Source organism: Patiria miniata, unplaced genomic scaffold, assembly GCF_015706575.1.
Source record: "Patiria miniata isolate m_02_andy unplaced genomic scaffold, ASM1570657v1 HiC_scaffold_22, whole genome shotgun sequence".
NCBI lineage: Eukaryota > Metazoa > Echinodermata > Asteroidea > Valvatida > Asterinidae > Patiria > Patiria miniata.
The window spans coordinates 1,307,312-1,332,829 of NW_024037061.1; the positions used below are offsets into that span (position 1 = coordinate 1,307,312).

A 25,518-nucleotide genomic window follows, 5' to 3' on the forward strand; every position below is an offset into this window, starting at 1 on the left:
CCAGCGAAATGTTTGTATGCTATTCGTCAGTTTGTCGGATCGCGCGTGCACGCACGCGCAATCCGACAAACTGACGAATAACATTCGTTGGTACTTGGAACGCACACCTTACATAAGCTGGTTACCAGCGAAATTTCGTATTCGTCACTATGTCAAATTATGGATTTGTTTTTGTGAGTGATTCGCCACAAGGGGGGCTCTGAATCTCAAAATCCAGACAAATATTAAGAATTTTGGCATAAATACTTGAAAGAGCAACCTTCATAAAGCCTAAAAATAACAAAAAATCGAAATCGCCAAAATGGTCGATTCGCCGGTTTGTCAGCTCTGCGACGATATATAATGTTTTAATGTTGAAGGCATACCAGTCTTGTCTGCGATTGTTTATGGTGTAAATCGAGGACACACACGTGCAACATCATCGATGAATTGAGGACAGGAACCAAATCGAGTACAACGTGTACAAAACCAATGAGAGCTGTTGCGAAAAAAGTTTGATTATAAACAAAGGAAAAGGGAAGAGGAACGATAGAAAATCCTCGAAATACATCATAAACAAACGTGGGTGTTTCGCCGTATGTGTGTTTTTATTTGAAGTCGCTATATTATAACACATTCTCTTTCAATTGTAGGTGCAAGTCCAACGTTTTACTAGTCTTTATGTTACCAATATAAACCTCCTTGATCAGGTCATTAAGAAATTATTATCTTACAACCGACAGCCTTGAAAAAGATGATAATGTATCATATGCCGTACTCTGTTCTCTGTATTTGTGTCCTCTCAAAGTCGGGGTTGTATCTCCGTAATGGATGACTGCGCGCATCATCGTCTATTGCTGTCGTCAACGGGCACTGCGGTGAAATGTCAAAGCGTAATAACAACATTATTTGCGCTTTGCTTCACATCCGATGAGGCTGTAGCGAGCCTACAAAGGTTGGTTTCCTAACTCTGGGGATCTCATAGTGAAGATAGAGCGATGTGCACGAAGCAGCTGATGGCTGTAACATCTTCACGATAATAAATGTTAGCAGTATCCTCCACTGGGGACTGTATAGTGTTGTATTTCTGCTGACTGACTCACTGACTTGTACTAAAAATTCAAGACCTACAAAAATACCGCAGTGTGCCATAAAATACATATTATAGGCCTACCCACACAACCACGCGCAGAGAAAAGTAGTTTTAGGGTCCCTTTCGGAATTTTCAATTTCATCAACTGACGCTGTACTAGGTATACATGTAGGCCCCACGTATACAGTTAACGTGTAAAGTCTGTCGTTCTGAAGCACGGTGCCAGCCATGGGCGTCGATTGGTGGGGAACGGGGGGCGGCGGGACATGTCGTCCTCCCAAACTATTTTCGTCCCTGAATAAAAAAAATTGTAGCCTTCATTAGGTTCTGTAGCTCAGAATATCTGATTCAATGACTCCAAGCTCGAAAATTATGCTCGAAAAATGATGATCTTTTGCTAAAACATTGCCATTAGTCAGAAATTGCCTCAGATCGCCCTTGGGCCCCGAACCCCACGCCGTTTAGGCTTTGTGCTCGCATTCGTTCTGATCTCGATACACATGTATGTACCACCCCGCACTTTTGAGAAGCGATTGACGCCCTTGGTGCCAACAGGCTTTCAGAGCTAGGACCAATTCCAGTTTGGCCTGGCTTGATTTGTACAGTCTTTGTACTTTAATAGCATTAATATGAATTTGGTGCCGGTGCCTAGGGCGGAGTAGGGCCTACGGAACACTTGTGCCTGGGGCCTAGGAAACACTTAATCCGGGCCTGACTGAGTGACTCACTGATCGAATGTCACTTGTGAGCCGGGCAGTAATATCGTATTGGATTACCATTTGCACTTAGATACCCAGCTGATGAGGCCATGGTGAGCCTATACAGTGGGGTTCATTTTTTATAGTTGCATAGGCTCCCGTGCGAAAAAGTAGCGATGTTTTCCAAGTATGTAATTGCTTTAACAGCTTCTGATGAATGTTGGGGAAGGCTTGAATGAAGAGCACTGCACTATGATATGTGTTTCTTGTCACCGAAATGTCTTGAACCCTTGTTGTGATTTGAAAAACGCACATTTTTTTTGCATTTTTTCTAAGAAAAATGTGAAACCTATAAAGTGGTTTGTTGTAGTGCCGCTCACCAGGAATTCACCAAACAAGGCCGCCTAGTAAAGCTGATCCCACATTTTCTATTCAGTAGATTCGGAGTGGCTATAATCACTGGAAGTCTTTTTATGCATCTGGCCTACATAATGGACCAGAGTCAACGCATTTCTAGGTGTAACGGGGTGATCCTATACGAGAGAACTGCCCGGCTCAGAAGTGATAGCCAGTCAGTCGGTCTGTGAGGTAGAGACAAGGGGACATAACTGGCCCACCCCTCTGGGATAGGCAATAATATCCCTGCAGGGTATGACTGTTTTCATCATTAACTTTATGTTTTCCCGTTTGACAATACTTCATTATTGGAATGTGTTTACCATTAACGATCTACCGTAGTGGAAGTCTAAGGCTTCCGTTTGCGTACGACAATAATCCGCATTTCAACGAACCCACAACCGGTAAACACATTCCAATACTATTCTGACTAGCTAATTATAGATCACCCAGAAAGTTACCCATTTACAAATATTTCCACTTGATCGACGGGAGTTCTGACGTCTGATTGAAATAGGTTAAAGTCATTATAGGCTACATCATCAGCCGTTGCAGTGGCAGTGTCTCAGCCCTAGTTGGCGAGGTGTGCCTTTTGGAAATACTTTGTTACTCTCAGATATGAGATAAACAATTATTTTAACTGGTGAAACGTCTATATTTTAAACCTATAGGTGTGTGCTTTAATTTAGTCATGTCCTGGGTTGAAATGAGAAGTATTTACTCATGGCGATTTTTGAGAAGTATTTACTCATGGCGATTTTTTTTTGCTGGCCCCAGAGGGCTAGCCTTTTAGTATCTGTATCACTGTTTCTTGGTGTAACGGGGTAATCCTATACGAGAGAACTGCCCGGCTCAAGAGTGATAGGTGTTCAGTCTCTCAGTCTGTGAGATAGGAACAACGAGGACACTAATAACTCGTACATCTGTGTAAAACACCGTACATCGTGGACTCCTTATTGTCCCTCTTTTGTTCATACTCACTTTTAAACAAAACCTCCCATGTTTTGTGCACGATCACACATCGTGGACCTTCGGTCAATCGTGGACCCTATTGCCCTTTAAACGTGACGTCACAGGTGACACGACCTGTAGAATATAAAACGAAATAATTTGTATTTTATTGCCCAAAATTTTGCATTGCCCTGATTTAATTTCATTGATCTTTAACATGCCCTTTAACATGTCACTCGCGTACAGTCGGTTCGTCAACCCCATTGGACGTGTAATACAGGTGACGGCCCTCCACTTACAAACTAATATGGCAATCGCCACACGTTAGTGGCATGTTCTGCGAACCAAAGCACACTACATTAATGTCCCTGCTGTCCATATAACGTCGGCATACGGAACCAGACCATTAGTCCTCGATACAGAATGTTGGAAAGCACTCTGACAGGCCGCTGTCGGTTTGTGTACTATGTCAAGTGAGTCTGCGTGTACGCTATACACTGTCCTGTCTACGTGTTGAATTATTTTGCATCGCGTGCTGTACCTGTAATTATTTCGCTCGCACGCATCAGTGCAGCAACGAAACTCCCTGTAATAGTTTTCACCGCACCAGTTGATCGGTAGGACCCAGCATTATAGAGACGAAACGTGTGCGATCCACTACGCCCGACTGGCGCTCGTAAAGACATGGCCAACTGTACAGACAATGCAGTAGCACGTATGCCATTGTCTCTTCGTTAGTAATATTTTTTTAATATTCGCATCGTTGAGCGTGCAGCTATTAAATAGCGATATGCACGATCGGCGGACTGAACAGTTGCGTATTCATATTTACATAGATGGACTTGGTGGGTCTGTATTTTACTGCACCTGACAGATTCACTACAGTTGCCGTGCGTCTAGACGTGAAATCGACACAGCAGCACATTCAAGTAATAGTGGATAAACGCACCAGTTTCAATTGATTGATTTTTTAACTGCAATCTGAAAATAAATCGGCAAGAACAAGCCGCTTTTGACTGTCCGCCTGAGCTCAACTTCTTACAAAATCGTTCGCTCGTTTAAATTCCTGGAACTTGTGTTGTCGTCTACAGGTTGAGCACCTTGTCACGACCAGGGGACATAATAAGGAACGCCTCTTCGTCAGAGAGCACGCCGTTGCGTAAGACACGAACACGGGTCTACCTGGACCGTCCATCTGCATGATTGGTGAGTACTCTTAATATTTTTTCATGTTCTCCCTTCACAGGTTGAAAATATCAACCTTAGTTAAACCAACAATTATCCCTGCTGTCGTGCACTCGATCGAACGGTAGTGCACTTCCATAATTTTGAAAAGGTATTGCAATGATGTGGTCATTTTTTTTGTTGATTATGTAATTTGATATCAATCATTTTATTTTGCAATCACGATATAGTATTATTTTTTCATGTTCTCCCTTCACAGGTTGAAAATATCCATCTCATGTAAACCAAAAATAATCCCATTCCCTAATTTGGTATCCATCGTTGTATTTTTCAAAAACAAAAGACAATCCCTATTGTCATGCACTTGATCGAACGGCAGTTCACTTCGTATATTTTAAAACAGTATGCCAATTATGTGTTTATAGTTTTTATTTATTTGAATTTGTAATTTGATATCATTGTTATTATTTTTGTAAGATCTTGGAGATTGTCACATGCGGTACATTCATGATATGACGCATCAATTATGAATGAATGCTTATTAATGTTGTCGTAGTATTGCTGAGAGAATTATCCCGACAGCCAGCAGGCGCTATGTTTTGTTTTGTCACTTTGCATGCTTATCCTTCTAAGGTCTACCCTGAAATACGAACTCTTGATATTTTTAAACAAGTGCCATAAGGATTAAGGCAAACACTCATAACAACATCAAAACAGAAAGTAACATTTGCCATGCGTTCGAACGGCAGCGGTGGCACTCCATATAATTTGAATGATTCGTTCCGCTCGCCAGCTCGATGTTGGGCAATCTGAAGTTCTAGAGTCAACATCTATAAAGATATTCTCTTCAGGTTGATTTTGAAAGCATCTTCTAGTCATGTCTCCAGACGTACTCTGTTTTTGTTCATAGTTGTTAGAATCGCTCCTATTCATATGATACGGCACATTACCACTATGCTAAGTTCACACATTGCCGATTTTTAAGTATACTGGAACTTATAAAACCTGAAAGGATATTTGTTAAAACAAATGGTTCCACTGGAAGCGGATGAATTTCTGTTCATAAAAATATTCACGTAGTTCTAACTCACCAAACAATGTAGCTCTCGGTATATTTGCAGTGTTGTTTTTTTGTTACAGGAAATGGCAAATATAAAAGACTAAAAGACCAAATAGCATCTTTATGTTTATGATCGGTAGATGGCAAGTTTGGGCCTAGGCAAGGATTAATCGGTCTACTGAGTTTTTTTATGAGGAAAACCTTGCAAAGGGTAAAACAAGAATAGCTTTTTATTAAAACGAAACTACACTGGAATTGGCATAGCGCATGACTAGTTTCAATGAAAGCCCGTCCAACTCCTATTAGGTTGGGGATGTGTGTAAACCTTGCTATTTGTTAATGTTGAGTACAGAATTCTAGCAACGTCAATGAAACTTTTAAATGAAAAGAAAAACCTTCAGGGGAGAAGTATGAACATTTGCCCCTATTGAAAGATCGAATGAAAAAAATCCTGGCAAGCACAATCAACTTTGCCACCATTGTCATGGCCGAGGTTATTGCTTTCGGGTCAAAGCTTCCATAATGGCGGAAATTTTATAGTCATGTCATGATTTTAGATACCTTGAGAGAAATATGGATTCTGCACTGCCTGAAGATTTAGAAAATACCTCCTCTGGATATTTACAGTGTTTGTGCTAGACGTTCGAAGCACTGCGCTTAGCCGCGGCAAAACTAGAAACGAACAAAACGAAGGAGATATTTGTAGAGCAAGCATAATGTATAGCGTAGTGGCGCAATTTCATCGTAATAGAACACTGCTGGCTGGAACACATTTTTGCCTGGGAGTAGGGGGTGCTGAAGCATATTCCAGCAACCAAATCCAAAAAGTTTGGGGTGCTGCAGCACCCACAGCACCCCCCGTTCCCGCGGGCTTGTAGCATTACTTAATTCTCACCAAATTAGTAATTAATGCTTATTCATGTTGTCGAAGCATTACTGAAAGGATTAGACTGACAGCCAGCGTGAGCTATGTTTTAATTAGCCACTTTGATTTCCCAACTAGTAAGTGTCCTATGTACTTGTCAATTTTAAGATGCAAGTTTTTTTCCCGTAGTAATCAAATTGTTTTTATAAAACACAATGATCGGTACTTGAAATTTTCAATGTGTGGTCGAATGGGCGTTGTCTGTTAAAGCAAATGAAAGCTTCAAGGCTATGTAACAACTAAATGCAAACACTGTCCTCGCACTTCATGATATTTTTAATTAAAAAGGCTTAATTATACGTCCATTATTATAGGAGAGCAAAACCTGCGCAGCAAAATGGAAATTATCAGTATATGGGTTTATTTTCAGTTATTCATTTTTGACAATGATTTTTTGGTTACTTTTTCTTAACATATGTTTTTGAATGATGAAGTGGAACTTTTTTTTTCCTTGTGTCCCGGCCTATATCTCTGGTTGATCTTACAACGGAGCAGAACATGTTTAGCACATGTTTCTGTCACTGATATCGGCTCAAGTTCTGTTGCTGATGGTGTCTGGTGTTTATGATTCAGTTACCAATTGTATAATGTCTTAGCTCCCCTAAATATGACATATGTCACTTTTAAGCACCAACGTTAATTGGATTCAAAGGTGAACGCGATTCACAAAATGGGAATCGATTCTCAGAGGATTATGGTCTTTATTGTGAACATACTATCGAAAAGGAACAGTAACAAATATGGGGGGGGGGAATTCGAAATCTGGATAAATACAGGAGAAATTACGATACACGGACATTGATAATTGGAGGCAAGCAAAGTACGACATTCATTTTTGACTGCCGATGTCCATGTACACAGTATGGTGCTGTGGTCCAATGGTTACGGTGTTCGACTCGTGTGCCGTGGTATGGGTTCGAATCCTGACCGTGGGAACATGGTGCTTGTGCTCTTGAGCAAGGCACTTTACCATTATTAATTCGTCCGTAGGTCCCGTGTGTTGTGTAATGCACGTTACAGAACCCAGTAACACTTATCGCTAAGAGAAGGGGTTTACCCCGGTGTATCTGGCAGTGGCTGCAATATGCGCCGCAGCACCTTGTAAACCCTTATAAGGTGCTACATAATGGGTCTCATATTCTCATAAACGTCATGTACCCGTCTTTAATAATAGACATAATTTCCAGCGCCTTGAGTACCTAATTGTTGTTAGATACTTGCGCTATATAAGACTCCGGTATTATTATTACATCAATTGAAAGTTGAAAATAAAAGTGATTTTTTTTTCGTGTTCCGAGTTAAGGCTAAAAAATTTAAAACGAAAGTACTTTGTGGCCATCACGCTTTCTAAATTTCACTACATTACAAGGAGCGTTAACCTACAATAACAACTTAGTCTAACGCTGGGATCCGCTGATAGATGAAACTTAATTCACTTTTTAAAGACACTTCTTTTCTATAACCAAGCGAATTGATCCACGGAGACAGTGCAGTACAATTTTGCCGGTTTCACATGTTCGTAAATTCATCGTTTTGATACCCTAGCGAGTCATTACGTTGCGAGTGATTTGGCAATTTTGTTTCGAACAAAACATCTGTACATCAAAAATATCACCGCACGCATATCACATGGGGCCATTGTCATTAAAATATGATGCCTCAGGCAATGAACCAATAAAAATAGATTTCCTTTCGATAGAAACATATTGGTTTATCTATATATTCAACTGCATCTGATGTGCAATGTTTCTATTGAGCCGGGATTCTTGTTTTTTCATAAAGAATATGCTATTTTTTTTTAAATGCTTCATCTAATGTTCTGTACACTACGCGCATAACGCAGTTTTTTAGGCTATGAGCAGTGAAGTTAACATCCATTTATATGTTTTTTTTTAAGTCGTGGTTTTTTTCAATAAAAAATAATTTGAACACAATAAAGTTAAAGTTATAAGTGGAACTTACGACCATAAACCATTTATTAGTTTGAAATGTTTTCTGAACATGTCAAACTTGTAAAATTAGTTGGGTTTTTTTTGCAATCAGTTGTACTTTTCATTTTATCACCCGATAGGTAAATTTTAATATTTTATATTTGTAGGTACACTCTCTGCATGTGTACAAAACGTTTTCAAATCTGTTAGGAACTGTTCGTTGCCGTTTGGCAAATTCTCACGACAATTGATGATTACAGCATAAAGATCGAAACGTCGAAACCAAACCAGCTAACCGCAAAAACAACCTTTCTGTGGGAACATGCTACACATTACACCAAAATATTTTGGTCACATGTCTAATTGTAATATTGTGTTGTACTTTAAATGTTATGCCAGATATCTCTAGTTGCCAATATTAGTTGCGATGCATATGACCTTCGACATATAAAATTTAATAGCCTTTCGCTTCGGACAACGCGTACTTGTATTAGTTTGTAGCAGGTACTGGTAGAATATGCAGTATAGGCCACATTATAGATATTTTTTTTTTTCAAATACATTATAAACGTATTTAGCAACAAATGCTCATTTGAAGAAAAAAACATAACTTACATCGGCGGTGAATGGATTTAGTCAGCGTCTTGCTGAAAACATATGGAATTCACCACACATATTTGAACAACGTGTGAATGATTTATTCTTGATGATTTATTCTATAGTCGCAGATCAATAGTTGAGATATAAAGTCGCGGTGACATTGTGATGTTGAATATCACGACAACGATAGTATCACATAGTGGTGGTTGGTATGATATTTATTCCGGTGATAACGAGACGATTGCGGTCACAAAGATATTGAGTAATTTCATCAAAAATCGGGTCCGAATCAGTGACGTGAATAAAAGAAAGACTTTACATAGTAATGATATGCATACTGTCGACGGTATTCAAATCACGGACTATACCATATGTAATACAATCCCCGTTTTATTATAGTGATGTTTTTTAACGATACTCGTAATGAATACGTCACAAAAGAACGGATAGATTGATATTTTGTAAATGAATAGTTTAAATCCTGAAGCGTTGAAAACATGTCCGCGAAAATTGACCAATATAAGCCCCTAAGTTTCTAATAAAATATAACTACAAATTTTACTTGAAAAAAACATACAAAATAAATCAACTATTTAACCATTTTTTCTTGGGGGGGGGGGGAACAATTCGGAAAGATGATTATAAAAAGATTGTAAAAGGAGGAACAATGTGCAGTTATGTTATAGTCACGTGGTATTATCACGAATTGCTTTAAATTATGTAAACATCTAAAGTATGTTGTTCCAAGTGTGCCATCGGCGTTGCATTTTTGGGCGTCGTATTGTTAAGCACTGGCAGGGATCATTGTGATTTCAAGCAAGACTTTCATGCAAGACGGCCAGAGCGTATTGTGTACTCGCACTTGTTTGAGGTGTGTCTTGGGGTATTTCTCTTTCGTGTCTAAGCGATTTTATTGACGTCTGTACTCCTGTCTCCATGATCAAACTTGCCTTGCCATGTGACATGTGCTGAGGATCTCTCGCAGCTCTTAAGACAGCGCCCCCTTGGAAAATATGGCTCTGAGAGATAAAAAGAAAATCAATTCTACGGAATGAAGTTTGACGGCACGAGCAGCAGCGAGAATTTGGCTTCGAGCCTCTAGGGTCGCCAGGTGCTTAGCGGCGGCATGTAAACATCAGTCGGGACACGGTGAAAGAAAAACACAGTATCCGTGCGAGGATATTCGCCCCGGAGTTATACGGATACAGATCTGCGACTTGTCGCAGATGGAAAAATGCAAAGGTGAATGAACGGAGAAATATCGAAAATTATGCGAGTGTTTCGTCACGCCACAAATCAAGACTAGACAAGCCTTGTAAGACTGGTCCCGGGGTGCCGAAATGTCTAATGGTCTTTCCACACAAACGGTAACAAAAGTGTGACATTTAGAGGGAACCATGGACAGGATTCGATAGTACGAAGTACTCTGTCATGTTTTCCCTCATTCTACATCCAATATCCTAGTAAGAACATTGCCCACCAACAAGTTTGAAATTTTTTTCTCAGGTTTCGAGAAATTACAGATGATTATCTTCAAGATATAACGTACAGACATTTCATTTCAATTTTAAGTGTTTGGAAGCAGTGCATGAAATTCATGAATTACCCCAAATGTGTTCCTATTGAGGGATCGCCACTGGCCAATCTTAGTTTAAACTATATGTATTTTTTTTTTTTTTTTTTTTAACTACAGGGTGTACACATCTTCAAGACTTCTTGTTCATAACAGACTTCATGTTCATAACAGTGGCAGAAACTTGTCACAAATTCATGTCCATGTTTCGAAAATGTATCAAGTCGCATCATAATTTCATAAACACTAAACAGGCTGCTTGAATGTTGAATGATAACAACTCTACATAAAACAAGTATAAATGGAACATGGGCAGGATTAATCATAACAAGGATATACAGTATGATTCAAGAATGTCCGTCCGTGGTATGAACATTATCCTTCATTTCATCTTAAAGATGGCCCAGTAATTTCCTACATATCCAGTGAATCAGCCTACTTATTTATCAGTGCCATCACGAACAATACAGAAATGTCTCAAAACCGAATATTAGCAAAAAAAGCTGCTTTGAAATCAACCTCCCATGTCTCACACATAAAGTTATCAGCTGTAACCGTTAGTGTCGACAGACCCGCTAGTCTTTACATGCATATAACCTACATCCGTTTGCTACATCCGATACCTTTAGTTGATATGTCTTAAGAGTCATTAAGCATTGAGGTCAAATTTTCTGTACCATATGGGTCATTAAATTTTACTTGTTTTCTTGTTTGCATGTTCATCACGACCAATTGCAATAGGATTAATCCTAAACCAAATACTCAAAAGTACAAGTGTTAGTCATGCGTGACCTCTGCCCTGCAGAACCATGCAGGTATCATACAACACGGTGCCATGCGTAGGTTTATGTGGACCGCTTAAGTCAAGGTTTCTGTTGACTATTTGAAGGTACTAATTCGTTAGATATTATGTCGTTTTTTTCCCATTATACTTCGCATAGGCCTCATGTTATCTGAGGCGTTAGATCGTTTGGACAGCAACACCCACTCTTGTTTGACTATACTCCCGAGGACAATGCTTTGTGTTTCCTTTGTCCCTGTTATATTACACTCTCCCATAGACTAAGCGCACAAACCTACTACAGAGGACCGTTTTGATTAAAAACCCAACTCCCGAGGACTGAAAGGATCTGTTGTTCTCCCTTTGTGTGTATGTCCTCGGGGATTATGTAGAACAAAAACTTCGAGGTGTGCACTTTTGTTCAACAGGGAAACACGTCGATGTGCAGGCTTGCTTGTCTAAATTTCAAATGATTATGGATTGAATTGTAACCAAACAAAACCAACAACTGGTACACGTACCTGCAGAAAAACCAAATACTTGACTGTAGTGTTGACAAAATGTTGGAAACATGGTAAATCAACGATGTGTACTATACAAATACATCCTGGTTGTCGTAGAAGTGCACAATTACAGGTGCTGAAGTGTTGACTGATGGAGGTAACCATGTAAGCCAACACCGAAGAACCAGCAATATTGCACTTGACTCCTGAAACGATTGTATTTGTTTTACCACACCTTGTACATACTAAGTTTCATTGTGAAAAATGGTCAAAAAAATCCGTTGAAAATCATTTTTAATCGTTCTTTCGTTGTAAGGGTAAGAGTATGATACCAACCACCAGCAACCTCACTTGCCGTCGCAACTATTGCATAGTTGGGACACTAGGAGGTAATAGTAGAGAAATATTACCCTGGTACATAATACGGCCGAACTATTGGGCGACAGTACATTTGACGCAGGTGCGGGGAGCTACTTCTTCTTCCATGACGCGTTGGAACATCGACCATTGAAAGAAGCGCTCGTGATGTACGAGGTGAAATAATTCAAGTTAACCAGATTGATTTTGGTTGTCACTTAACACCATTGGTGTTAAACTTTAAGAGATTCATTCGATCAACTGAAGTCATAGTTTACCGATTACACTTGCTCACCGAGTCCAATTTACCGTACTCGCCGGCATTTAGTAGTAAACGCAGCGTCAGCCTCTTTGGCGAACCATTAACCGACCGGTTGCCCCGAGCCCAACCGGCCGGTAACCGATTCCGGTAACCGATCGACATCGATCATACACGGCGGAAAGTCACTCTCTGACGATCCTCCTGCCTCGGGCTACTGCCTGCTCACTCTCTTCTCCTTCCCCGCTGGTCGTTCGTCGCGAACTCAAAAATTGATTTCCCGATATGCTGCTCGTCGGTCTATTGAATTAGCGAACACTCGACGCAAATCGTGGAGGATGAAGCAGGTAAATTGATACAAAAGCTTTTCCACTCTATTGTCATGCGAACGGTTTGTATTACTCGATATTAGAATAACTGCCGGCAGGTATGATCGTGTATTAAGTGGTCCGTTTACACATTACCCTTTTTTTGTCTGCATGACGAGTAGATAAATTTGATTTGGTGCGTTGTTATAACATGGAGCTAAAGCTCCATGGTTATACTTTCTCTCCAAATTGCGAATAAATCTATCAGCAATAGCCGACGAGTCGTTTGTGCAGTGCACTATAGAGCTCCAGGCTACAAGGTAGTGCAATAAGAAGGAAACCCTTTTTTTGCAAGCAATTTTCACCTACTTGTTGAGCATATTTCAAAATTAAATTCAATGGTATTAAAACACTGATCTTTAAACATAAGCGACCGGGAAAAAAACTGATTGCAAATGCATTTTGTCACTGAGATATGTAAAGTTAAAAATGTCATATGCCAAACCTGTTTGTCCACGGACGGCTTTATTCAATCCGCTTGCCTGAGCTCCGGAGCTTGATTTGAAGACAAAAAAACACTACACGAGACTTAAACGTGGACAACGGTGAATTTGGTGATTTGTATTCAAATTAGCATAATAACACTTTTCTTGCGATTTTTTTAAAGATTTTTTTCACCATGTATGATTCACTACATTATAAAAAAAAACAGTTCAAATAATTTAAGTAAAAAGGTTAAATTTGCTGTCAAATGTGGGTTTCCTTCTTTTTGCACCACCCTGTAGGTATAGTAAGATAACTTTACTCAGTTCGTCCCCCCAACAAAAAAGACAAGACAAATTATATTCAATTGATCCAGAATGGCTTTTTACTGGGAGACTTTTCATGCATCTAGGCTGCACGGTGGGTCCGATTTCGCCCATTCATCTGCGGTTATACGGGGTAATCCTATACAACAGCACTGCCCGATTCACAAGTGACAATCAGTTAGGTAATCAGTGAGTCAGTCATTGAGTAACATAGATACACAGCGGACACAATACTACCCCTAAATAGGTCAAGAGAAAATGCGATGTCTGTTTCGAATTGCTTTTTGAATGATTATATATTTACAATAATCAGTGTAATAATTAATCAAAGAAATTTGCCTCAGACGCCAAAATAGCGTAAAGTATAGTACAGCTGGCTTGTTTAATACTGGAGTTGAAGCACTAACTTGGCACTGCTAATCCCTCAATTAATGAATTGCAAACGGTCAGCGAATTTGGTAACGTTTGACCTTGACCTAACTAAACCTTGCGCTACTGTCAAATTTACATTTGTCTGTACTTTTTCAATGGCTGGCCTCCCGTCACGGCAATGAACAAATTACACCCACGGATATACCCTCAATTTGCGCAGAGTTGCTGGTAGACTAAAATAACGACAGAGGTTTTAGATTATTACCACTGGTATTCCCCTTTGCCATTTCTAAAAAAAAGGTCTTGCTCAGAAAATGACCCAAGGGAAAATGAAGCAGCTTTTTACTTATTGTGGTTTATCGCAAAGAAAGCTCCTCAGGAATTTACGTCACATGAAAAATAGGGCAGACGGAAGGAGACGGTTGTGCAATGCTTTCTGGGTAATTTAACTGCCATTATGTTGTTTGCTGCATTGGGGCGACCTCACATTCAGTGAGTTAGGTACAAAGAGGACACTTGGTTGGCCCTCTGGGGAATGTCGGTTACTTCGGCACCTAGCCAACTCGGCACCCACCAACTCGGCACCTTGACAACTCGGCACTTGCCACCTTGCCAAATCAGCACTTAACCAACTTGACACCTAGTCGGCCCTAGCCAACTTGGCACGTGACCAACTCGGCACTTAACCAACTCGGCACCTAGTCGGCACCTAGCCAACTCGGCACCTATCCAACTCGGCACCTGACTGTCACTTGTAACTTAACACAAAGTTGCACACTTGTGAAGACAGCCGGGCAGTGCTATCGTATAGGATTACCCCGTAACGCCAATGAATAGGCTAAATCCGGCCGATTGCGTAGATTAGATGCATGACAATACTTCCAGTGAATATAGGCATTCCTAATCGACCAGCTTTACTGGATTTGCTTTGCCTTTTTACACAATATTTACAGTATCAAAAGGTATTGCCGTGAGCGCACTAATTTAATCTGTCGTTGCTGTCTGTCTCCGCTAATTTATTATTACTAGATTTGATATTTTTAGACGGGCCTTCATCAAAAGGTTGAACAACACATTGCATAAAAGCCGACGAGACTCTACAAAAATATAACTAAAACGCATCGCCGATAAACAGAAATACCTCACATCAATATATGTCTCCGTACGCGCCGGCAGCGTCTCAAGCGATATAGCTTTATAATATAGACGATATAGTATGGCATTTGTACAATTTTTGTTGTACTGTATAAAAAAAAAGCCAGATTTATTTATCCTGGATGATAGCGAACTCCGCAGAGGGAGAGATGGGGGCAACCGCGTCGGACAGCCCGCTGATAATGTCCTCAGGAGACTGCATTAGTCCGTGTCGAGTCGCCTCCGCCTACCTAGCGGCTGTTTTCAGAGCAAATGTTGCCCAGTGCGATTGCGCCTTTTGGCGGCGGCAACTAGCAAGTAAGCTGTCATTTTTTGTTTACCTTCTTCCGTCCATGGAAAGATAATACCGGTCAAAAATTATCGCATGAAGTGCAGAGGCGAACATTAGTAAACGCTTTAATACTTACAATTTGTCTCAGGGAAACTGAGACAATTTCTTTTAAGCATTTACATGTACATACAGGGTGAGTAAAAAAAAAGGATCCGCATTAAAGATTTTTTTATGACAATCAGTCAAATTTGAAACACGAATGAAGTATGTCTTAAAAGAGCATGTTCTTCCACTTATCTGAAAAAGAAATTCCTGAAATTATCCATGCCATCATAAGTTAGGCATGTTTTACTAAAAGAACCCATTTTTATAGCTGTCCATGGAATGCCATTGGAAGCTATTGAGCTCAGTGAGAATTACAGACAACACACAAGCATTCAAATACAATTGAGATTTTAATAGTTGAAATCAAGACTGAAACATTATTCTTACTGTCAGATTTTGTGTCTGAATATGAGGAACAAGTCAACCCTTTTTTCCCTGAAATATTGATGGCATTTTTGTATGTTTTACTTTGCAAGTTCTCGTTCATTCATCGAGGTGGGAAAACGTCCATGTATCATTGTTAACGGTAACGGTCAATGAAAGTGGTGGACAGCCGAGTTTTGTAATCTTATTATTGAAATAAATATAACTTTGGAATAGAATAAACAAATTACGTGAAATGTTCACAGTTAAAAGTCAATAAGATGTACTTTATCACTATGTTGTTGTTTTTCATGAATTGGAGCAATTAAGCCAAATGTTTGAACAATATTTTTCAAATTTGCTCACTTTCTTGTTGACTCACCCTGTAGAACATGGAGAACTTTCCTAATCTCGATGATTGTAATGGTAGTGTTTACATGCATTTGTACATTGGTGTAGCCTTGTGTGGTCTCACTTAACGTAATTATAGTGTATTGTGTTCCATGTAGGTAATGTACTTGTTTGTTACTTTTTGTATTGTTTTGTGTGTTATATAGGGATAAGCTTAAAAGCTTTCGCTTCATTTTTATCCCTACATGTTGGTAATTAGCCAATTAATTAGTAAATTGCTTATGCAAATAAATGTAATTTCATGTATTCAATTCTTTATATTTTATTAATTGTTGTCAGCAGTGTAAATGTATCTCTTACCAACATGAAATAAATGTTCAAATGAAAATCTGCCGCAAACTGCATTATGCCGACTGATGTTGACCGAAATATACAAACTGCTCAAACAGCGGTATTACATAAACCATTATATTAAATACTTCATTGTGTTATTTTAACACGGCGATTTTTGCAGTGTGAAAATAAAAGGGGCTGGTGTTTTTTACTTTCTGTCTGTGAATTTTAATGTGAACCTTTACACAATTTCGAATTGTTTGACCAAAATCATCTCCTGGCCCTAATGATAAAGAAAAACGAACATTCTGTTACAATGTCTTTCATATGACTTGTATAGTTTTGGACTTGACTTTTGAGATTTTTTTTCGGGAGCATTAATCTCTCATCCGCATTCTCCAAAATCAAACTCTGTGGACTCAGTGTAGGGCTTTACGATAGAGGACAGACACACAAAGGGAGAACAAAAGATCCTTTTCAGTCCTCGTTGTTGAAAACGGTCCTCGATTGCACGGTTATGTGTTTAGTTTATGGGAGAGTGTTATATTACAGGGACAAAGGGAAACACAAAGCGTTGTCCTCGGATGTATAGACATTCTGGACTGTCTTGACTTTCCGTACGTAGTGTGGGATCCCTCAAATGTAATTTGATGGAAAACTATAATAAATTCTAGTGTGTTCTTGACGTATCTAACCATACATTGTGTAAATATTTGGCCGTAAAACAGGTACTTCTCAGACAATCCCTCTGGCTTTTACATTCCGTTACCACATAAAACTGTCTGCTCACGAAATTTAACATTATACTTCGGGGGCCAATGAATTAAATCACAAGCGATTTACGTACATTGCCACGAAATGATAACGATTTAGTTTTCGTGTAGGTATGTCCTTGATGATAATTTATTTAGTACAACTGCCTTCGCATGCGCTCTAAAAACGTCACTGTTCATCTAAAACATTGTTCAACACTCTTCCCTTGAACGTTAACACAAAGTGCTGTCTGATTGATAATGGAAATTTAATGGCCGCCAGGGAACATAAATACCGACGAATTATTGCCCTTATCATACTGACAGTGCAGCGTAAAATCTTCCATCTTTAGTTCGTGCTGACAGTGCAGCGTAAAATTTTCCATCTTTAGTTCGTGCTTTTCCAATCATGATAAATTTGACAGCATTTGAGGACAAAGGGGGATTAAACTGATACAAGTCGCATTACCTGAAGATGTATTATAAAGTTGGAGAAAAAAAAAGAAATTGGGGATCCCCGGAACACCATACTTTATAATTATTATGTATGCACTCATTTGATTAATTTCAAAATGTAGTTATTACTAATTATCAATTATATCAACCTGCGTGTTCGAAGCGATTAATCAAACGCCTCGATTAGTTGGTAAACCAATGATCAATCCTTAACACGGAAACAAATCTCACGATAGAATTGGATATTTGAACCCGATTCGGTAAACATTGGTTAATTATCTCGGCCAAGGAGGTAATGTTTTCATCGGATAATGTTGATTGATTGGATCGGATATTGTTGATTGATATTGTTGATGGTTGGTTTGTCTGTTAACAAGATAACTCAAAAAGGTATGGACGGGGATTTACATGAAATAATTTTAAGGGGTGGTCCTTGGTACAAGTAAAAATCGATTCGATTTTCGAAGTGATCCGTATCTGGGTCTTCACCATTTATGCGAGTATTTCTTTTGGGTGTACTGACCAAAAATGGCGGGGAATTGTTTAGCCCTGGCGGAGGTTTGCGCTCTCTGAGTGCTTTCTAGTTAATGTATGCCTTTCGAAACTGTGTAACTCTTGACTTAAGAGCGAAATGTCAATGCTTAAATCCTTACATCTCCTTAAAAATTTCCACTGCGTTATTAAATCTTCTCCAGCAAAATAAAACAGAAATATGGCAATGGGATAAAGCTGCAGTCGGAATAAAAACAGAATTCTTGAGATACAAATTCCGAGTGTCTTAAGGGCGCTAAAGCAGGATCCTTCGTTCACATCTTGTTTTGATAGGGACGCCGCGGGGTTTTGTAATCTTTCTCCTCCACGCCAGTCCATTAACAGAGAACACCCGTACATTATCCACAAACCTCCTCCGATAGCCACACTCAGATATATATACAAAAAAACTATGTGTTGCTTTACTTCCGATGCCTTTAAAGTTGTTTTGATAGTTGCTCGAAGCTTTGAGTTTCATAACTGCAATGTTTTTTTTATCGAGATAATTTAGTGGACGAAAGAATTTAAAAAGCATTGTAGTAATCGTACCGTGCAATTTAGTACGATGTAATTAACTAGAATCACATAGATATATGATTTTTTTTACTGACAGATGTCAGTATTGTAGTTGGAGAACATATTTTCGATATTAAAGGGATGTTACGGGTTGGAATGCACCCAATTCGGCTACGAAACGCGTTTAAACGAAATGATATTCAATTAAATGGAAAGAGCATTTAAAAGTAGAAACGTCCACACAACCGTCCTTTAAATATCGGGTGTTTTTGTGTTATTCTTGCGAGAACCATACGAGAACATTTTGGGGGCCGAAAACCGAGCTTTTGATGCTAGTTGTGAGTCCAGTCACACATAAAGAGTTGCATTCTGCGGACGTGTAAGAAACAATATTTTGTGTACGTGTTTTACATAACCCCCGAGGACAGACACAGAAAAGGGAGAACAACAAATCCTTTTTGTCCTCGGGAGTTGGGTCTTTTGTTCAAAACGGTTCTCTGTAATAGACCTTTATTATGTTGCCACCATTTCAGTCATGTCCCCTGTACCCAATAACAGTACTGAATGATAATGTTTGTGTGCAAAAAGGAATCAGACTATTTGTCCTGCCAGCCTCGCTTTGATTGCATAGATTTGAATGGGAAAAGGTCAAATGGCTGCACAATGATAAAGTTCTATAGGTTCGTGTGCTTAGTCTATGAGAGAGAGTTATATTACAGGGACAAAGGGAAACACAAAGCATTGTCCTCGGGAGTATAGTAAAACATTAGTGTGTGTATTGGTAATTTGTGTATTATGTATCACACGCACAACATGAACGATACATTGAATAGAAACGGCTTGAAATACAAAATATGTTGGCCGTCGTGTTCGATGTAAATAACCGGCTCTCATCGTCTTTTCTCGAGAACGGTAAGACATGAGGTTTGTTTCCTTTCAACCAGACCTTTAAAAAAGTATAAATAAACAATCCAAAACATGTTATAGTCGGGGATTTAAGGCCGTAATGCCCCTTTAACTATTAGAATTGAAATCGTTATACCTAAATATTTCATTATTTTAGCGGATGCTATTCTTTAGATGACAACGTGTCAATTAACAGGTAGTGTTACTCAGTAATATAATTTACATAATTCTTTGTAAATTTAATTAGACGTTACCTTGAAAGGGTGGATCAAAACTTCGAACAACGAAATTGATTCCACTATATGACTCATCTTGTTTAGTAAGCACAGTAACAATTAGCCAATTAACGAATTTTAATGACAAACCTCCACAACAATACCATATATCTGCATAACATATACAGCCAGATCGGATGAATGGTACCAATTATGCATGGATGAAAACATATTCTTCCCGCCCGTGCAATGCTGTCCCGGTCCGTGAATACATTCAGCGCACACTTTGGTGTGATGTATTCAGTTTCGATAGAAACAAAACTTGCATCTCTTTTTATACTCCATACACGCAATAAACCAGGTGTTGAGAGGCAATGGGAGACACTTGAGACTCTTGGTCGTGTTGGTGGCGGCAAACACACTTTTTTTTTTTCGTTTCTTTTTTTAATGTTAACGTCATGTTTAAACCAATGTGCGCATGCTCGACTTGAGGCAAACAATAGAATTCGCTGGTACCCCGCCCTGCAAACAGGACGCTGCGACAGGCTGATGAGTGAGCTTTACAGAATCTTGTGAAGGAAGTGGGGGTGGAATTCTGGGTAATTTATCATGACCTATGTATAAATACATCTGGCTGCAGCTAGCTGTTTAAGACCGCAGTTAGCCAATGCACGCAAATGCTATCCGAAAACCTTCTCATAGAAATTCGAAATAAGTGCCCATTTTTCAATCTGTCCACGGTCTCAATTGTCATTTGTTAGGAATTTAATGGATTTGGGTGAGGGTAGTTTTGCTTTCTTTAGTGTTTGAATCTTTCTTTCTTTATTTGGTTCTTTTTTTATTTTACTTAATTTTTTTTGCAACAATGGTCATATCCTTTTGGAAGTAGTGGTAGTCCTGAAAAGGATTGTTTGGTTAACGTCTTAGCTGTTTAATGTGCTGCTCTGTCTCTGCCCTCTACTTGGTAGCCTTTTTTTTTACCAAATGCAAGTTCCGGTCCATGTTCTTATTGCGACAGTCTCAATATCAGTTGCCGTGGATAAAAAATAAAAGCTGTACTTGCATTTAATTGGCCTTAACTTAATAAACACTTATCCAATTGGAAAGATTTTTCGGTGTTGAAAAGCTATTGAAATGCACTCTTTAAATGCGTATTGATATTTGCGATGTAGTTTTTAAAAGCTATGAAAAAGAGGGGACTTTGAGGGTTCGGTTGATTTAGACACCCTTGGAGAGGATCTAAAGTAATCAAATTTTAACGAACGTAAACATGAGCAAGCTTGCCCATATCACCCATGTATTACATGTGACGGCTGCTGAAGTTAACATGTAACAAACAAACACACACACACCCCCCCCACACACACAAGTAAATTACCACATCCAACACAGCTTTTGCCCCCAAATAGTGCAGTTTTACTAAACATGCAAATCACTTTCAAAAACAACGTATGGATGCATAATAAGCATATTGAAGGACCTGACCTGCACCATGTTTTGCATTTTTATTACCGTCGTTTGCAAGAAATCGAAGTTTTTACAGGGTAGGGTAGTACATGCTGTTACAAAATAATGAGAAATAAAGTGCAACATTTTGCATGTCAGGGATATGAATATTAGAGAGCCAAGTTTTGATTTTATTTTTAAATGAATAATAGTTGATGCCATTGCGTCTGAAATGGTATCGTTGATTCCATGATTGCTTTTTGAATGCCTTTCAAAAAGGCTTCTCTTAATAATAAAAATAATAATAATTAATAATAATAACAGGTTCTTATATAGCGCTTTTAACTAAGATCAAAGCGCTTTACATTATTATTACCCCTAATCATTGGGCTAATTAAACATTCCATATACCATCTCAGCTCCCTGGGGAGTATACAGCTCGATGCTGCCTGTTAGGCGCAAGGAGGCTAATTCAATCACAATAACCATCTCTGCCCTCACAGGTACCCATTTACTCCTGGGTGGAGAAAAGCAATGAGTGACAAAGTGCCTTGCTCAAGGGCACACGCACCATGACCCCGGCTGGACTCGAGCCCATAACCTGCAGCTTTACCCGCGGACCACGAATCCAGTACCCTTAACAACGAGGCCACAGCACTCCACCACAATAAGCATCAATAAGCCCCCAATTCCGGAAATTCCACTTAATGATGTTGTCGTTTTTAATATGTCAAATTTGCCTTAACATACTCGACAAGTGACCGTTCTAAACCGATGAAATCACACTGCCCGAGAAACATTAATTAGTACTGAATCTTGGGATTGGACAATCAAGACTGTCCCATTTCACAATTCATCCGGAAATGTTATATCGCTTAAAACTCGGATTTAATTAATTTAGTTCAATGAACTCTATCATGTCTTGGTGGTTATCGCACTTTTACCGTTTTGTATTAAGAAGAAGGAAAAACTAGGACATATACATCAAGATTAGAAAAACATCTTCGGTGGGCGGGGAGAGGCATTCCGTCGATGACACATCAAAACGCATCACAGGTGTATCGAGGCGCCGGAAGATATGCGCACGGAATTTCGATTAAACCGACCAGTTAAAAAATAAGACCGGAGTTTCAATATGTACATTGTGATTCGTCATCAGTCAAGGATGATCCGCGAAAAGTCACATCTGTCAATTTCTGGAGCGAAATGGTGATCATCTTCTCGAGTGACAGACAGGACACAACTGATTTCATTACTATTTTTTAATCTCTAGGAATCTAGTCCCATGTTGTTAATGGTTTATTAGCACAGATTCCAAGCTGACGCATAAAAATGTTACTCGCTGAGCGATATCGCATGCCGTATGTTCTCCATCACACACCGAATGTCTCTAATATCCAATTACGCTTGTGAAATTGCTTATTAAAGACATGTACAACTTTATTCATCAGTAACATCTATAATTAAATCATGATAATTTACACCAACTCGAGAGGTAGTGAGTTTTCGACAAGAAAAGTGAACAATTTCATGGGTTGTTTAACCCTTCACGGTACACTGATTAATGTGTACGTGCGTCTCTCCCCCACATAATCATTATTGAGATGCCAGTATACATTTTTATGGCTGATTGCAGACTATTAAACTCTGTGTCAAGCCTCGTTTTACCTTGTAAATGTTATTTTGCATATCCCCTGTCGCTAATTAACAAGACTTCTATTTTGTCTTATTCCAACGTGATTATCTTACCCACCCTGATAAGAAAAGAACGGCTGGTAATAGCGCAAGACTGCAATTTCACCGATTCGGGACTTAATGTCCGGGAATTTCTCGATAGCAGATTGGCTTGCATGCATAAAAGCTGGGGTTTCACTCCGTGGACGCTCAATTAGAGCCGAAATGAGCCGGCAGCGTATATAATCTAAGAGGCTTGGCGGGTCGGAATTAAACATGACTCCCGTGAGAGAGATCGTCTGGGGCTCGGTCCGGGGAAGAGGATTTCCCCGGAACACGAGGTGATTGCCACGGCTTGGTTCATTAGGCACAATTGAAAGACCTGGATGGAGAATGGTTTTCAAATGTGATTCATGTTGTTATTAAAGCGATGCCAGTTCATTGAATGTACTGTTGTGGCGTGTGTAACAATGTGTCATAACACTGCTTCATGCAAATGCTGTTTGTCACAAAGGCGCAGTGCCTGCGCAGCGCGTCAGATGTATTCGACGCTCCTCACGTAAGTACACAGAGACATAACGGTTTCTTTCAAGCAGAACGGCTCACAGATATCAAAGGTTATTACTTCAATCTCAATTCAAAACCGCATTTATTTTCCTCTTCATGACGGAAATGTTTACGTTACATAGTGTGGACATTCTTTTGTTTTCGTGTAGTTAAGAAAAACCTGGGGAAAAAAATCATTTTACTCACACTGTGAAAACTCTTTCAACCCATTTTTTTTCTATGATTCCGTTTAGTGTTTCTTCTCATTTTGCCACGGATAAACCTAACCCCAAAATGCCTCTAAACCTGTTTTCCAGAGAGGGGAAAATCTTGTGTGGACGTGGGCAAGTCCACACAACGTCGCTGATACCTGGTTTATGTGGACATCTTTTGTTCGGAAGTCCACACAGTGAATGTAATCCATTTTGCCTTGAGTGGTCTGCGTCCACGGACGTAAAAATAAAAAAGTATGTGCTGCCCCACATCACAGCAGTCAACTAGTGTCGAGAGGTCGATAATGTCACCGTATTTGTTAACTACTTGAATAGCAGTTCATGTTCTTTTTTGTATTGCAAGCAGTGGGGCTGTAATTACACCGCCTACGACAAATTAATTCACTCAGAGTCATTTTCCCGGTTCGAAGTACCAAGTTCCACGACCATTTCTGTTCTATCCCGCAACTCCTCGTCTTCAATTAGGCCTAACCGTCTAGCGTCGCAGCCGAGAACCCTCGAAACACGCTCGCACCGGAAATGGACATTAATGTCACCCAGATTTTTTCCCCTTCTTCAATTTCCACTCGCTTCCATCCAACCAGCAGAGTTGGACCGTATTTGACTTTCAGTAATTTGCGAGGCTTGATGAGCAGATTCGAGCAAATGTGTGTTTGGCTCTCGAAATTGGACATTTCAAGGGTTTGTACAGGGCGCCGTTCGGATCCACTCCTTTTATGCGAACCTCGAAACGGACAAGTGCCCTCCGGAGCAATTTGCTGCCGTCCGCGTTTCGTGGACGTTAATTGAAACTTCTCCGATTCACCAACATTCTCATTGCTCCAGATGACTGTTGGAACACACATGAACATCTCGGAATCGATTTGCATCTGTATCGGACCCAGATGTTTGGAAATGGGTGAAGTTACTCAAAGTTCCTAAATTGTTTTTTTAATTGCCATAGAATGGAGGAGGGGGCATGCCCTGGACCCCCTATAGCAGGGGCACTCAAATATCCCCCCCCCACCCCACCCCACCCCACCCACCCGTCTCCATGCGTTTCCTTAAAGCTACATCCGCCCCTGAAATACTTGTACTTTTCTTGTGTCTTTGACGTGTTTCAAACAGCCTCCAAACACGCGAACTCATTTCCCACTCTATCTATATTCAATCTGTATAATGATTCATACGGATTATCATTCGGTTAGGCCTTATTAAAACAACCCTCGCCTCTCTAGCCATCCCTGGCCATTGTTTATAGATTTGTTTAGCGAACCAATCAAGCGAGAGGGGTCGCCCTTGCTCTTCAGAAAATTAAAAACACTCGAGCTGCAGTTGCTGATACGTAATATATATTACGCAGAGATGATGGTCCGTTCCCAGAAAACGGGAATACTTAAAACAACTCTGGTAGATTTTTCCCCAGTTGATTCGATCCGATTATAGATGTCTAATTGAGCGAGGTTGCATGATGGCCGTATGGCTTTTATAATCAAATAGGCTTTCTAGGTCGGACCATTTCTTCTGCTAAAGAATCTCAATCCAAATTGGGTGTCAATTAATATTGTTAAATAAATATTTTATTTAGAAAATTTACTTGCAGATGCTAGATGCACTGTGATACGGATGGAAATACCCACAATTAATGGAGATACTGTCTTTTTTTTCTCTAAGTGGAAATTGTAATTATGCAATAGTTTTTTATTTGAAAATTAGCATCCTTGCATCTCTTGCTGGCTGACATTTTTTTATTCTTATTTTGACTGGGCCATTTCAATGGAATCCACTGGTCTCCCATGGGGCCCATGCAGTAAAGAGAAGACAATGTGAAGAAGTTACAGTTTAAGATGTGGGAGGAAAACCCCAGAGGAATATTCTGTGGAAAACCCACGGAATCAGGCAGGGA

The 25,518-nt window shown here is 39.6% G+C and overlaps 1 protein-coding gene across 2 annotated transcripts in view; it reads left to right on the forward strand.

The window, feature by feature from the left end:
* Positions 1-3,391: 3,391 nt before the first annotated feature.
* The window catches only part of LOC119730480 (glutamate receptor ionotropic, kainate 1-like), an 83,224-nt gene continuing 61,097 nt past the window's right edge, over positions 3,392-25,518 (forward strand). The window contains exons 1-2 of one of the 2 annotated variants that reach the window (XM_038203414.1): positions 3,392-3,590; positions 4,209-4,323. The gene's annotated coding sequence lies outside the window, so the exon portion shown is untranslated. Of the gene's footprint in view, positions 3,591-3,658; positions 4,324-25,518 lie in introns of those variants that run through there. The other variant, XM_038203415.1, reaches the window with a different exon arrangement.